General features: G+C 50.5%; 1 protein-coding gene across 1 annotated transcript in view; it reads left to right on the top strand.

Annotated features, from left to right (window-relative positions):
* LOC120387624 (protein-arginine deiminase type-2-like) overlaps positions 1-12,386 on the top strand; it is a 175,345-nt gene that overhangs the window by 44,160 nt on the left and 118,799 nt on the right. The window lies entirely within an intron of this gene.

Here is a 12,386-nt window from a genome sequence, read left to right as displayed (position 1 = left end):
GAGCAGATGAAGCACTTCACACGGGCTAAGGGCTTTACAAGGTTATTTGATTCTTAAACCCCCCCCCCCCCTTGGAGTAGGCTAACAGGCATGTTATAGGAGGTGGTGTTCAGACCCAGTGCGGGGTTACGTTCTGCCCGGAGGTCTGGGTTCAGGTTCAACGCTGAATCGAGGCTATGGGTAGGAGCAAATGGTGGTGAAATCCCAGGGGATTTTTGGCTTCATTTGAGCAGGGCCGGCCTTAGGAAAATTGGCACCCTGGGCCAACTTGTATTTTGGCACCCCTGGCTCCCCACTCGTCCCCACCCATCCCCCACATTGTCCCTGACCCCCGCTGCCTCCCCCTCCATGGCCTCGTACTGCAGGCCTGCCCTGCTCTGCTCCTTGCATCTTGACTATGGAGTCTCCCCTGACCACGGCGGTCACCCATGTCACCCACCCGTAAGGCCAACCCTGTATCTGAGGGTAGTCCTTTTTGGACAATGGGCTCTGTGACTAGGGTCCTTTGGCACCCCCACAATACAAATAATAAATAATATTGGCAGGCTCCTTCTGCTGACCCCCAGCATGGGGTGGAGTCCATCCTGTCTGATGTTGCACCAGAGGGGAGAAAAGAGAGTCCTTTCGGCTTTGCATGGTGACTCTGGATCTCTGACCCCAACTGAAGTGGCTCTGTTTTACCCAGTGAAAATATCTAACTTGAACTGGGGAGAAAATGTCTTCCCAACAGTCTAGAATGAAACAAAACATGTACTGGATACCAAAAAGGAGCCGACATACTCATAGACTTTAGGACGAGAAAGGGACCATCAAGGTCATCTAATCTGACCTCCTGCACATCGCAGGCCCCCGAACCTCAGACACCCACTCCTGTGATAGACCCAGAACCTCTGGCTGAGCTACTGAAGTCCTCAACTCAAAGTTTAAAGATCTCAAGTTACAGAGAATCCACCATTGACGCTAGTTTAAACCTGCAAGTGACCCATGCCCCATGCTGCAGAGGAAGTCAGGATCTCTGCCATTTTGAGCTGGGGGGAAATTCCTTCCTGACCCCAGATAAGGCAGTCAGTTGGACCTTGAGCATGTGGGTGAGACCCAGAAGCCAGACACCTGGGAAAGAATTCACTGTAGTAACTCAGAGCCCTCCCCACCTAGCGTCCCATCTCCGGCCGTTGGAGATATTTGCTAACTGCAACCATGGATCAGCTACATGCCGTTGTAGGCAGTCTCATCCTACCAGCCCCTCCATAAAGTTATCAAGCCCAGTCTTGGAGCCAGTTTGAGGCGCTTAACAAAGCTTGTTCCAGCCTTTTGCCGGCAACCAGCAAACCCTCCTAATGGAGATGCAGTTTATAATGGCATAAAACATAAGCTATACCAGCAGAAGAACTTGTATGCCTATAAGTGGTTAGGGCTTATACCGGCACAACCATATGTTGGTTAAAAAAAATCACACTTGTAACTGACCTAGTAATGCAGTATAAGTTTTAAGTGAATACCGGCCATGGTAAATTTGGTTGAGGGTTCTTTGGTAGGGGGTGTAATCTTTAGACGGGTTTCATTGTCACCCCTATTATAATCCCTGTGTTTTCCAATAGCCTTTTCTTTTTAGAAATATTTTAGTTCTAGAGCCACTTCATAGATACATTTTCTTCTCTCAGATGGTCAGTTGCAACTCTGCCTGCTTCAGTAGCACCGTGGCGTAGATGCTTCCTACATTGACGGAAGAGGTTTTTCCATCAATGCAGGTCATCTGCCTTTCTTAGAGACAGAAGAATTCTTCTGCCAACCTCCCTGTGTCCACAGTGGGGGTTAGGTCAACCCTAGTATGTCAAACTAGGTGCAAAATTTTTCACAGCCCTGAGCGGTGTAGCTAGGGTGACCTATGTTGTAGGCGTAAACCAAGCCAAAGGCACCTTTATACCCAAAGAACGCCACCCAAATAACTCCATCCACACCATATAGTGGGCAGTGCGGCTTTAATTACACTGGTAAAGTGGTGCAACGTCTGTATGTCGACAAGCCCTTCATGCCCGTGAAGGAGTTGGTCGTGGGAAGCTAGGACAGAAAAACTGCTCACAGCCATTTAATATTTAATTGTTTAAAACTCTTTAAAAACCTGCAGTTTGCTGGGTCTGATCCTGCCCCATTGAAGTTCAAGGCAAAACTCAGCGAGTTCAGCGAGATTAGGGTCAGGGCTGTAAAGAACCACATTTCATGGAGGAGTGGTACGGGGGGAGGGGGGGGCTGCACCTTTAAGGGCTGAGCTTCCCAGCCAGAGTCTGGATGAGGTGCTGGGCTAGCTCTTGTTATGCACAGCATGGAGTCTTGTCTACACCGACACATTATACAGCTTTGACTGTGTCTACACTGGTATAACTCAAACTGTACGACCGCCCCAGTGTGGACACAGTTGTAATAATGCTGTACCTACTTCACAGGGCAGCTATGAGAAGGAATTCGTATTTGGTATCTGTCGTGCGATGTGTGGCTGGAAAGTGCTATGTATCCATGCCAGCAACATTGTCACTGCTTATCCATCAGCTCCTGGTTTGAGCTGGGCGTAGTGCTAGCTTCCTCAGGTAGTTCTGGCATCTGCAGACCAGTTAGGGTGAGCAGATAGCAGTGTGAACAATCAGGACAGGGAGTGGAGGGTAATACGTCACTATATAAGAAAAAGCCTCAAATATCGGGACTGTCCCTATCAACATGGGACATCTGGTCACCCTAAGGCCAGTCCAGAGCCGCCCACTGCCCCGATAACTCGCCTCGTTCCTCTCCCGCAGCGCCCTGCTATTCCAGGCCACACGCTGCAGTGAGAAATGAACCAAGACAGAGAACCTCATCAGGGTGTCGAGGCCTGTGGTGTAGATTTGCTCCCGTGTGCCATGGGAGCTCCAACGTTTCTGTGGCTTGATCTCCGTTTAAAACGGATACCAGCATCTCTCTCTCTCTCACACACACACACACACACACACGGCAACAGAGCTATGCCAACGAAACCCCCAGTGTCGATGCAGCTATGCCACCAGCTAATGACATTCGGCGAGGTGGGGTTCCTACGCCATCGGAAGGAGTTTTTCTGCGCCCATGCTAGGGGCTACGCCAGCATAGACTCTGGAGTGCAGACCCAGCCAGAGTCTGTTCTCACAAGCAGGAGCTCCTCCTCCTTCCCCGAACCCGGCGTAGCAGTTCTGCAATGTCTAAACCCAAGATCCGTGCTCTACTGGGGCAGAGGAGGAGAGATGGAAAAGTACCATTGCCTGTGGGTACTGTAGCTGGGCCCTTGTCCGTTTATGAGTCTCTGTGTCACTAGCAGCTGTATTACGGGGGTGACCTCTAACAGTCCCTCCTCTTAACACACGCGACTTTCCTTGCTTGGGACCTACATCCTCCTCTTCCTCCTCCATCTGTCAGGGGCCAGCGCGTGGCTCTTACCTGCCCACCCAGCAGGAGGGGGTCCTTCAAACTTTAAATCGTATATTCCGTCAGGGCTGAGCGTTTTCTCGTAATTACACCTTGTACCGGAGGCTGCTTATTAAAAGCTTGGAAGACACCCAACGAGGGGTGGGTGGAGGAATCTGGACCACAGAGAGATCGGTCAACTCCCCTCTGTGCTCCGGAGATGGTCTCCCCCAGCGTATAAAGCTCTCCTGTGGCTATTCTCCTGTGGCCCCCTCCTCCTGACCTTCCGATGTCTGCAGCCTGTGACTGACACGTCCCGGGGCCTCGACACGCCGCGGAGATGCACGTATCTATTCGGTGGTAGCGTTATTTCTCGCCCGTGTCAAATTGAATTGGCTGAGCTGGGGTGGGGCTTGGCAGACTGCAAAGGAGCTGGTTTGGTCGGGCTTGTTTTTCAGCCTGACTCGTTCCCCTGGCTCTGATTTCAGCACTGGCCACCCAGGGAGGATTCTCTGCCCCGCCATAGTTTCATCTCCTGTGCCGTCCTGTTTGAAATGGTTCCTGGATGCAGCCAGGCCTTTGCCAGGAACAAGCCACTGCTCCAACCACTCAGCTCTCAGAGATATAAGCAGGTTTTTTTAAAGAGACGCAAGAGGCTACGTTAGCCACCTGTGCAGCCTTCCTCGGGAAGCCCTGTGACCAGAAGGACCTCTTCTTGGAAGCTGAGGTTGTAGGAAATACCCTAAGGCGATGATCTTGCCCTATTGGGAGAGAGGGTAGGAGGTTGGGGTGGGACAGACAGGAACCTGAGGAACAGGGGAAGGGCAAGAGGTGGAAAATCTACTCTGTTGTGTTGACTTTGGGGCTGCCAGAAAAATTCTTCAAGGGCATCAGCACAGTTGGGTGCCAGCACTGGGCATGCCTGAGAGAACAAAAGTAGGTCTCCACGAGAGAGAGCACGCCGTGCATCTCCTCTGAACCGTGCTGCAACTGACCTGAACCCAAAATGGCAGCCACCTCCGCCAGACACCAGAACACTGAGAGGTGCCATACGCACGCCCACACCAAACAAATTATCGGCTGCCCCGCTGCCTGTGCCACAGAACTGATTCGCAGTAGAGCTCCGTGATGATTAATCCTGGGATAAAGGAGAGGGAACACTCCCTCTGAATGCTTTGTTGAAAATGCATCCCCTGTGATCCATTTAAATATTGCTGTAATTGTCATTGTTTGCATTCCTAGAAGGATCCTACTGTGCTAGGCCCTGTACAAACACAGTGCAAAAAGATGGCCCCTGCCCCCAAAATACTGTTTTTAAGTTCATTTTGATCCTGCTACACAAATCTCTCGCAAGGGGAAAATATACTATTTATAACTTTCTAAGACGAATTGCACAAGCAGGTGTTGTGAAACTAACAGCACCCTGAAAATCGTGCAGCAGGGCCTGCAGAAATAGAAATGACTGTGTGACTGTACTCGAACAAGGGGGAGCGAGCGGCATACACGTTGAACCTGATTCTTCAATACCCTGGGCCTTGCGGAATCGCTAGCAACTGTGCAAACTGCCTTCTGACTTGTTAGAACTTGCATGGGTGTTGGCGACTCCGCACCGCACGTGGGGATCAGGCCCATTTTTTCCTCTGGAAGTGACTCATCAGACTCAGGAAATATGATCAGCTGAAGCTGTGATGGGGAGCTTATCTGAGGAGAGCTGCCTCCCGGAGAAGCCAATTCCAGAAATAATTCCATGCCTGTTTGGAGTAGCTTGCATGTAACTTTTTCATACCCACCAGTCTGGCAAACAGTGTGTAACTTAATCCTGATCCACCCCAGGGTCCTGTGGGTGAATCATTAGCCAGGCTAGTGTTGGTAGTACCCAAACCTGTGACATACCAAGCGGTCCCAATACAGGCACTCACTGATATGACTTGGGCAACTCCCTGCCCCCACTGTATTTGGAGGGTCCCAGATACAGCATCAACGCTGGGCTGTGCAGTGGGACAGGCTTTGGAGGGTCTGCTCAGGGGGAGTGAACCCGTCATTGTGTACTATGACCCCCAGCAATCAGGGCTGCTGTGGATGGTGGATCTGTGGAAGCATGGATCTGTGGATCCATCTGTGGATGCATGGATCTGTGGATGCATGGATCCGCCGGCTGTATTGCCATCCGCGGTGGAGAGCTGCAGAGTCGACTGACTCTGGAACAGTAGCCAAGGAACTACGTTTCTGGTTCCATGGCCCAGGAAGGAGGTGTTTTCCTCACCCACCTAGGGCTCCACAGCTCCCGGCCCAGTTACTCATGCTGACGACAGGGTCTGACACGCACTTCTGAGCCCCCGACATAGTCTCTGTTAAATGTTTCCCTTGTGGCGGTAGTTCTGCCTTTTCCCTACTAGACCCCATCTCCTAGCCAGGATCCAGCAATCTCCCAGTTAGCAGCGTGGGTGGGGCAGGGTGGTTACAATCCCTTGATACCTATACATGCCTCCTATTGGGTCGTGACCCCCTAGGTAGACAAACCCCTCCCTTATGGAGCAGGGAGTCAGAGCTAACCTGACCTCTTGCTGGGCTTTTTAATCGGCCTCATAACGACATCGTAGCAGGAAAAAGCTGATAATCTCCCCAGGGTGATAATTGCACATGATTTATTCCTCCATGTGCGTAACTGAAGGCGGTAATTTCAATAGCCTTGTTGGCTAATTACCTGCAATAAAGAGAGGCATTGAACCAGTCGTCGCTTGCCGTTCTTGTTTGCATAAGGATTTATTTAATTAACTGGGCGGCTGTACCACAAGGAAAGCCTATCTAATGAGCACAGAACCTCCCGCCAAGTTTAGCAAGATTGTCTACGTGCTTGTGCTAAATGGGCTGGGAGGGTTAATGCCAAGGTGGTCCTGAGAACCTGTCTTCCTATATGTTGGTAACACGCCAGGCAGGATGGGGCCACGATCCTCACTGGGGCTACCCCGATACAAACCACTGATCATCATCCTGGCCTGATTCAGCAGCTGCCCCCTGCTGGCAGAGCTCGGAAGGGCTTCTAAAGCGGCTCTCCTGGTGAAGGTCGGTGCCAGTGTCTACAATGGATAGAATCCACGAAGCGCAGACGGCCTGTGGTATATGGAGATTATTGAACCTCAGTGCAGGATCTGGCTCCTCCCTGACATGGAATCACACCAATTCCTCTATGTCTTGGTCTTTTCATGAGCCTCAAGTAGACCGGAAGATCTGGCTTCTCGGTGGACTTGTCCAGCTCCTCTGTGTTTAATCTATTCCGCTTAGATTCTTGCAACCATCCTTCCCAACTATCAACTTCTTGCCTGTCCTAAGGGAGGGCAACCAAAGGTCTGGTGCTGCTGCCCATGAAAGCAAAAGCCGGGACTTTTTAAGTCGCAGAGTAATCACATAGCAAACCACCCCGTGGAGCCGCCACTCACACCCCTAGGGCAAGAAAACAGCCTTGAGCATAGCACAAGGACCTGCAGGCTCAAGGTTTAAGAACTCGCTGCTGTTGGGTTGTGTTGGACTCCAAGCACAGGGAGACAATGTATAAAGGCAATGGTATCTCCATGGCTCCTTTTTGGTTTAGCCTGATGTTTCATAATTCTTTCTCTCTCTCTGGTGCTTGCTTGGCTCACCTATGGAGGTTTCCAACCAGAAGTGCTGGACTTTGCATGTCTTTGGAGCATCTCTCTGATCGAAGCACATTACGTTCTCTCCCTTGCTGGCAGTCTCCAGGTGTGACACACGTTGGGATTTCAGTTGTCGTTTAGCTAAAATTTGGACAAAAACCTATTGCCAGTTGAAATTCAGGTAAATCCAGTTGCTTTTCTCATCCTGTGGGTGTCACTCTCCCGGCACCTTATACCAATGGCTACACCTTGGTTGGCTATGCACGTACGCCCATTCGGAGTAGCAAGGTCAGCTAATGAAACGCTGTATGCGTCCGTATCATTTCCCGATCTGCTTTCTCTTGCACTCCCTCGTGACAGGGGTTCGTTGTGGGCCTAGATATCCTGCGTCTCATTCAGTGACGTGAGAGCGCAGACATGCAAAGGCAGGCCAGTTTGAAGCCAGACGGTCCTGGCTTTAAATGGTTTGTCCTGTGTCCAACACTGAGACAAAACTGGATAGGGGTTTGTCCGGTATGGCGGGTGGGCGACCTTATTGTGAAGAGTGCACCGCTGCACCCCTGCCAGTGTGACCTCGCACGCTCATGCCGGTGGAGGTGTGTTGCGTTGCATGCGGGCCGGATAAAGCACAACAACCAATATGATTGCAAGCTGAATCATTTATTATTTACAATGCATCATATTATATAGGCTTCTCCATATTAGCAAACGTCAGACACACCAACATTACATTGCTGCTGATTGGTTCTTTGTCTGATACACACACTTTTCACATGCATGGCCCTTTGCTTACTGGTTTCCCATTTCCCATGCAACTTATCTGATCCCAGTTAGGCCACCTGGCATTTGCCTCGCTCTGGCAGTTCCCTACTTTCTCATAACAACTTTATCTAACTCCTCTATTCTTGTTGTCCTGCTGCTGTAACTTTCCACCAAGGCAGCATAGGGATGATGTAACCCGACATCTCCCCCTCTTTTCTTAAACACACACACAGAAAAAAACATCCAATAAGCCTCTTCAAACTTCATTGCAAAGGGCGTACAAAACAGGAAAATCACTTCATCAATTAAATCATTTACAATAATACAATTGCATCCTGGCTTACTTCTAAATTCAAAGCTATACACAGCTTAAGGGTTCTTACTATTAACTTCTGCTTTTAAACACTAAAAAAAAACCATCACCACTTATATGCCCTTAAGCCTAATACAATTACAATTACATAGCACTATATACATTCTTCAGCTAATACAGCAAAATTATTCATAGCCAAACAATTACAAACTAATATCTTTACCTAAATTTATTACAAACATTTAAAAACACCAAAAACTTTTCTTTTAGCATTTTACAAAATTCAACTGCTATTCCCTCTAGCAATCACAGAGTGAACTTTTTACTCTGCCTTAAATTACTCGCTTGTATTTCAACAACCACCTGTCTCAACTAAATCACCATTCCAAGTATCCCCCTGAATATTTGAAATTCCCAAGCTTGTTGTCTGTTGCCCGCCGCCTGGGCTCGATCCTTTTTTCCTCTTCAGCTTCTCTGTCTGTTGCCTACCCACCTGGGCCCGATCCTTTTTTCCTCTTGCTAAACCGTTCTTTACATGAACACCCATAGGCGCCGACTTATATGGGGCTCTGGGGCTTTAGCCCCATGAATAAATCCCAAGCAGGGGCTCTGCCCCACCAATGTTTTTTCTCCCCTGCTTAGAGCGCCCCCCCGCCGCTGCCGCCGCCGCCGCCAGGGCTGCCCAGAGCCCTTTAAATCCCAGCCGCAGCCGGGAATCAGAGGGCTCTGGGCTGCCTGCTGCAGCGGGAAGCCCAGAGCCCTCTGATTCCCGGCCGCGGCTGGGATTTAAAAGGCTCTGGGCTCCCCGCGGTTGCAGGCAGCCCAGAGCCCTTTAAATCCCAGCCGCGGCCGGGAATCAGAGGGCTCTGGGCTGCCTGCTGCAGCGGGAAGCCCAGAGCCCTCTGATTCCCGGCTGCGGCTGGGATTTAAAAGGCTCTGGGCTCCCGCGGTTGCAGGCAGCCCAGAGCCCTATAAATCCCAGCAGCGGCTGAGATGTAAAAGGCTCTGGGCTCCCCGCGGTTGCAGGCAGCCCAGAGCCCTCTGATTCCCGGCCGCGGCTGGGATTTAAAAGGCTCTGGGCTGCCCACCGCAGCAGACAGCCCAGAGCCCTCTGATTCCCGGCCGCGGCTGGGATTTAAAAGGCTCTGGGCTCCCCGCGGTTGCAGGCAGCCCAGAGCCCTTTAAATCCCAGCCGCGGCCGGGAATCAGAGGGCTCTGGGCTGCCTGCTGCGGCGAGCCCAGAGCCCTCTGATTCCCGGCGGCTGGGATTTAAAAGCTCTGTGCTCCCGCGGTGCAGGCAGCCCAGCGCCCTTTAAATCCCAGCCGCGGCTGAGATTTAAATGGTTCGGGGCTCCCCGCCGCAGTGGGCAGCCCAGAGCCCTCTGATTCCCGGCCCGGGCTGGGAATTAAAAGGCTCTGGGCTCCCTGCGGTTGCAGGCAGCCCAGAGTCCTCTGACTCCCAGCCGGGGCTGGGATTTAAAGGCTCTGGGATCCCAAGGCTGCCAGCAGCCCAGAGCCCTTTGAATCCCAGCCTCTGTCCGCTGATTGCCCCTCCCCAGACCCCTGCCCCAACTGCCCCCCAGACCCTCCACCCCCTCTCTACGCCCCTCTGGTCCTTGTTCCCCAATTACCCCCTCCCGAGACCCCTGCCCCTAACTGCCCCTTGGGACCTCAGCCCCTATCTAAGCCTCCCTTCTCCATGTTCCCAACTGCCCCTCCTGAGACCCCACCCAACTTCCCCCAGGACCGCACCCCTACCTGTCCCCTGATAAACCTCTTAGACTCCCATGCCTATCCAATTGCTGCCTGTCCCCTGACTGCCCCTCCGAACCTCTGCCCCATCCAACTCCCCTGCTCCTTGTCCCTTGACTGCCCCCGGAACTCCCTACCTCTTCTCCAACCCCCAAACTGCTTACTGTGCCACTCAGACCAGCGTATCTGGCTCCATGCAGCTCCAGACAGTTGCTGCCATGCTCCCCCACCCCCAGCACCTGCCTTCCAGATTTGAACACCTCAAAATTCAGGAGTGCTCAAGCTCGGTTTGGGCAGCTTTTACTTCATTTCTCCCAAATCATTTTCCAATGCAAGGTGCCAACTGAAGGTGTTGGAGAACAGAGAGATCAGGTGGCCTCCTAATGCCTGGAAAAGAGACAAAGGCCGGAGGAGGGAGTGTCAGTGCCTGTGCGGACTTCTGGGAAGTGCACGGTGTGGAAGGGGATGCTGTGATGCTTTGGAACATCTCCATACAAAGCCAGTCAGGACTCTGGGGGAGCCTCCTCTCTCGAAGCATACTGTCTCCAGGGCAAGAAGCTTACACCTTCCTGGGTCTGACCTCAGAGCATTCAGCATGCCCTTCCACATCATGCACTTTCCAAAGTGAGTCTGCCCAGGCTGGTCCTGGGGCAACCAGAGGTCGCTGCACCCCAACTCTGCAGTCAGATGTGACTCTCAGCCAGACAGTAAAACAGAAGGTTTATTAGATGACGGGAACACAGTTTAAACAGAGCTTGTTGGTACAGAAAACAGAACCCCTCTGTCAGGTCCATCTTGGGGGGTGGGGAGCCCAGAACCAAGTTCTGGGTCTCTCCCAATTTCCCCAGCCAGCTCCAAACTGACACTCCCTCCTCTGGCCTCTGTGTCTCTTCTGGACAAGGAGGCCACCTGATCTCTTTGTCCCCAACACCTTCAGTTGGCATCTTGCAGGGGAAACTGAGGCACCCACACAGTATTCAGAGAAAATATTAAGAACATTCCCACTTCATCACAACAGATGCAACAAAATATAATACTGTATATTGAAGTAGGCAAGTGCTGCTTCTGACTTTCCACTTTTAATTGACCCTTGTAATCTTGTGGCACTGACGCGTTGTAGCTTCATTTTATATCGGCTTACAGGGCGGGAGCGGGGGGGCACCACCATTTTGGGCCCCACCAAAAATTATACAAACCTGCCGCCTATGTGAACACCAACTTATTTCACTATCAATTTAGCTAGGAGGGTATACTTCTTAACTAGCCCCCACCCTTCTAATCTCTACTACAAGCAATTATCTGTACTTTCCCACCATGGGGGCTACATTTTTATGCATAACTTTAATTACAACATCTGCTTTCAACCTATCTATTATAATATAGGCTACATCTAGTATCAAGCAATCTACAACAGCCAATAATCAGCACATAACACAAATTAACAAAACCTAATAAGGCTAACAAAAGCACTTTACATAAAGGTACTTTGGGTCACATAAATTCAAAGCCATTCTCCCAAATTACCTAAATTTATGCCTAATAACACCATAAACTCCCCCCCCCTTGAGAATACTCAACAAACCTTTTGGCTGAGTTTTCTCAAACTTTAAAAACAAAAAACAATCAAACTCTAAAAAACCGGGGTTAGTAATGGGGGGGGGGTAATATCATTACAATCCAATTAGGGAGGGCAATATATGCTAAAAATTTTATCCAAAACACAGGGCGCAGCCTGTAGAATAAATCCCAAAATCCAATTAACATCACATTTCTCAGCAGGAGTCCCAAATTTCTTCCTGCCAGTGTACAATTCTTTGTTTCTTCACCAGGGTCAGTTCTCAATGTCTTTTTAGTCAGGAATTTCTGGACTTTGGCAATATCAACAACGTGAGTGTTTTTTCTTCTTTTCCACCACCGTCGTGGTTCAGCTTCTACGGGGGAAATAATCAGGACGTGGGGGCTGCAGCGGACAAGGGAGAGATTAGCCAGCACGTTACCTTGTCCGTTTTTTCCTGCTGTTTAAAAGCACAATGGAACTAAAAAATAATTAGGCCAATCATCAGTAGGAAAATTCTCCTGATGTAAAGGGGTCTTTTGCAATAAAATCATGGGTCCAGGCAATCAGTCTCCTGGTTGCAAAATTGGCAGGGCTGCTAGAATCTTTGGGCATCTCTTCCATACCTGCAAAAGGAGACAGCTAACACATTCCGTTAGTGCCTGGCAGGATTTTGCAGCTCTCATTAGCTTTTTTGGGCCCAGTCAAGCTCTCTTTAGTCTGGGCTGTTCACCAAGTCTTAGTGTCCTTGACTGGGGCGAGAAAAAAATGAGCTTTTCTTCAATTAAATCATTTTATTCTCTCTCCTTCCCTGCTTGGCTTCTTTTAATCTGTGCAGCCTGTGTCAGAACACCCAGCTGTTGCTGCTCATACCGGAGAAGCATAACGGTTTTCCCGGCACTGTCCCCGGCTCAGACCAGCCAGCGTAGGACGCCTTCTTCGGGCTTCTGCCAAAACAACTTACTTG

This window comes from Mauremys reevesii, linkage group 21 (genome assembly GCF_016161935.1).
Source record: "Mauremys reevesii isolate NIE-2019 linkage group 21, ASM1616193v1, whole genome shotgun sequence".
Classification (NCBI taxonomy): Eukaryota; Metazoa; Chordata; order Testudines; family Geoemydidae; genus Mauremys; species Mauremys reevesii.
This window is presented reverse-complemented; position numbering and strand designations above follow the sequence as displayed.